Below are 3,887 nucleotides of genomic sequence, written 5' to 3'. Positions count from 1 at the left end.
ATGATGCCCATCAGTAGCTGCAGTTTTCACCGATCAGTACCTTGTCTGTGGACGCTGCCCCACTGCTGCCTGATCCATCCACGAGTGGCCCAAAGTCTGAGGGAATTCTTCTAAGATGCAGATTGTGTTGCCAGAGTGCACAGGCGTGGCAGCAGCTCTGTGAGGCTGCAGCTTGGCACAGTGCTGCTTTGAGCTAAATGCTAACATCTGTATGTTAATATTTGCTAATTAGCACTAAACACAAAACAAAATCTGATATTAATGTCATTGGTTTTGCAGGGATTTCGTCATAAATCAGTGTACTAGAAACATTTTAGTTTTACCTCATGACGGTGTGAGATGAAAAGCCTGAGGATCACCAGGTTTCATTGGAATCCATCCACTAGTTGTTGAGTCTTTCCACTCAAAACCTCAGGCGTCAACCTCATTGTGGTCATTATGATTCATCCTCCGGGGACCATGAATGTCTGCAGAAAAAATGTGTTGAACGACAGTACATCATCATCGACCACGAAGGCCCAACCGAAATGAGACGGTCTGGCCTACAAATGATTTTGGCTTTGTGTCCTCACCTGTTCCTGATCTTACTGTGCATCGCAAAGTGCTGCTCCTGTTGCCTAGCAACACGTAACTTTTTTTATAAGAAAAGTTTGAGGTTTTAAGGCTCCAGTTGTACCGTTAGCTGTCGAAACCCAATCATTGCTACCATATAATTTTCATTAACGGCATGTAATGAATGTTGGGATAGGGATCTCATTGGTCAGTGTCAGGCTGCTGATCCTCTAAAGGTTAACCTATCACGGAGCAGGTTAGCCGTGAAGCAAAGGTTACCATGGTGATCTATCCTAGTTGAAAGTGAGCCTGCTTGTGAGATAAGAAAACCTGACTTGGGTAACCCACTAATGTTGTTCATGGTACAGGCCCCTGGAGACACCCACCCCACTCCCCCAGTCACAGTCCAGTCCTCTTTCATCACCGTACATCAAGACGTCACTGGAGACTGTGAGAAGAGTTTTCTCTGTGGATTAAGTTGATTGTTTTATTTGAGACGTGGTTGAACAACAGTTTTAGAGGCCCAACAGAACCAATGACATGTTCAAACTAGAATCACCTCCTCGTGGTCGTATCCCTCTGCCACTGAGACTAGTTTCAGGTCACAGAAAATATGAACCATTTGTGTGAAATTTTGTCATAATTATTGTGAAGTCTTCAGTTATGGCCAAAAAAGTGTTTTGTGAGGTTGCCGTGACATTGATCTTTGACCTTTGACCGCCAAAGTCTTATAAGTTTGCCCTTGAGTACAAGTGAATGTTTTTACCAAATTTGAAGAAATTTCGTCAAGATGTTAGAGATATCGCGTTTACAAAGCCAAGATCATGTTTTATGAGGTCACCGTGAACTTGACCTTTGAACTTTAGTCACCAAAATCTAATCAGTTTGTCCTTGAGTCGTGGTAAATGTTTTTACCAAATTTGAAGAAATTCTGTCCAGGCTTTTCTGAGGTATCATGTTCACGAGAATGAGACGGAATAACAGATGAACTGTCAAAGGGCTCGACACATAGTTTTCATACCTCTGTTCAGAGTGGTGACATGAGACTGATCCTCTCACCTGACTTTTGAGTTTGATAGAAACCAGGTGTATTTCCTATAATGTCAGAAGGTTTTGAACATGTTGGAGCTGGACCCAGGCGGTGACAGTCCTCGTGCTCTATCCACTGAAGAGGACCACAGGGCCCAGACATGAAACACCCAAATCAGAAAGCTCAGAGCGTTCCTGCAATAAGCCACATATAGATACTTTCCTCAGGAGAGAAAAAAAAACGGTAGCATGCACACTTCACAGTCGGCAGTGTGTAGTTAACCAGCAGAAGTGTGTTGTGTATGTGGTTTTATCAGCACCACCCAGCTCTCTAATCCCCAGTAGTACATTGAACCTTTTCAGACACTGACACATGCAGGGAATACTAATCCAGCACAGTGGTCTGCACTGCCACACACTCACACACCTGCCTGCTTACATGCAAATACACACAACAGTATGCCCACACACACACACACACATATATATACACACACACATACACGCACACACCAGACACACCTGGCTGTGCTGCACGTGTTAGGATCAGCTGATGTGTGGCATGTAGTATCACTTCTGCAAACAGGACTTCAACTTGTGGCTGAAGTTTTACCTGCTTTTACCTGAGACTTGAACTGCTTTTAATACTTCAGTCAGTGAGTATTCACTATGTCACCAACGACACATCTATCTGCTGTGACCAGGGCTTTAAACTGAGCATCAGTGGGGGCCGAGGGGTCCGAAGGGTTTAAGGCTTGAGCCGCCTGGCTTCTATCTGGTTGTGGACTTCTGTTGCATGTCCTTCCCCCACCTCTGTCTCTCATAATTTCCTGTCCATCTCCCACAAAATGCTCATAAAATGTCCCCAAATATGTGCGTTTATCATTTTTATCTATTTATCAAGGCAATCTCTCTCTATCTCTCTCTCTCTCTCTCTCTCTCTCTAATGCACACATCCACATACACCCGCTGTTACACGGAAAGGTCCTTGTATCAAAGTGACTGCCACCCAATCTTGCCAGCTGGAGAGATCAGGACAAATCTAATTTGTTTTGGATGTTCAGTCATCAGGAGGGGGAGGGGTGGGGCTGAGGATGACGGCAGAGAGACAGAGAGGGAGACAAAGAGCAGGATCTGAGTTAGAGGAGGTGAGAGGGAGGTAGAGGGAGTGAAATCCTAACAGTGAGAGATGTCACTCGGTCGAGCGCAGGATACAAAGAATCATGAAAATCTGGTTTTATTTAAAGGGAAAGTCAGCATATTTATTATATATTTTATTATAATTATAATATAATTACCAGTCATGGTCATTTTAATTGCACTCACTTACCTCTGTCAAAAAGTCCAGCAAAAAATGTGAATATAAATTGGGGCAAGCAATAAATATGCAGGTTCTGAAATAAAGTTTAGTTTCATATAAATACCTGGTCAATACTTATTGGCTGCACACAGACATCCGTATCATGTGGACCGAAGTGGATGATGTGAACTAGTCTGAAGACCTACTAGATAAGGCGAGGATTGAAGTCCCTCCAACATGCAAATCATCCACTCTACCATTGTAAACACTGAACTACAAACAGCACATGAAAACTAGCACCCGTTGTTGGCAGGATTCGAACCTGCGCGGGGAGACCCCAATGGATTTCTAGTCCATCGCCTTAACCACTCGGCCACAACAACTGTACACAGTGTCTGTTTGTGTGTCCATGTCATAGAGGAACACATTTCTGAAAGGAAATCCAGGAGTTAGACATAAAACTGCGATGGCCGGGAATCGAACCCGGGTCAACTGCTTGGAAGGCAGCTATGCTCACCACTATACCACCATCGCATGGAAGGGGGGGAAATTTGCTGGTTAGTCATGAGTTAATGTTGGTGGAGGCATTAGACTGAGGGAGGAGTTTTGAATTGAAATGCTGAAGCAGCAGTTCAGCTGAAACATGGAGCATCTTAATTAGTAAAAAACAAGTGATTAATGAAACACTGTTGAGTGTTTTATGATTGTTGGTCCATATCACCCAGCCTCAAGTCCAGGAGAGACTCCACAGCTCTAAAGTGTACTTTGTTGTCAGCAGGATCTGAACCTGCAGATAGAGACTTCAATATATTTCTGAACTTCATCATGTTCAATATAAAGATGTTGGAGATGCCGGGGATTGAACCCGGGGCCTCATACATGCAAAGCATGCGCTCTACCACTGAGCTACATCCCCTGTATATGCTAGAGACATGTTCTTAACACTTTACAGGTGTGTAGCTGAGATCAACATGAAGACAGATGTTGAAGATGTGTGAGAGTCGAC

General features: G+C 43.9%; 3 non-coding genes across 3 annotated transcripts; all 3 read right to left on the bottom strand.

Moving 5' to 3' along the window:
- Positions 1 to 3,182: 3,182 nt before the first annotated feature.
- Positions 3,183 to 3,264, bottom strand: trnas-aga (transfer RNA serine (anticodon AGA)). Its single transcript has one exon. It is a non-coding gene; the product is annotated as a tRNA-Ser (tRNA).
- A 79-nt stretch (positions 3,265 to 3,343) lies between these two features.
- On the bottom strand, positions 3,344 to 3,415 carry trnag-ucc (transfer RNA glycine (anticodon UCC)). Its single transcript has one exon. It is a non-coding gene; the product is annotated as a tRNA-Gly (tRNA).
- Positions 3,416 to 3,725: 310 nt separating this feature from the next.
- On the bottom strand, positions 3,726 to 3,797 carry trnaa-ugc (transfer RNA alanine (anticodon UGC)). The gene has a single exon. It is a non-coding gene; the product is annotated as a tRNA-Ala (tRNA).
- Positions 3,798 to 3,887: the final 90 nt, after the last annotated feature.

This window comes from Seriola lalandi, unplaced genomic scaffold, assembly GCF_002814215.2.
Source record: "Seriola lalandi dorsalis isolate HSWRI2012SDOR001 ecotype SW California unplaced genomic scaffold, Sedor1 jcf7180002054943, whole genome shotgun sequence".
Classification (NCBI taxonomy): Eukaryota; Metazoa; Chordata; class Actinopteri; order Carangiformes; family Carangidae; genus Seriola; species Seriola lalandi.
Note: the sequence above shows the minus strand (reverse complement) of the source record. Positions and strands in the feature narration are given on the sequence as shown.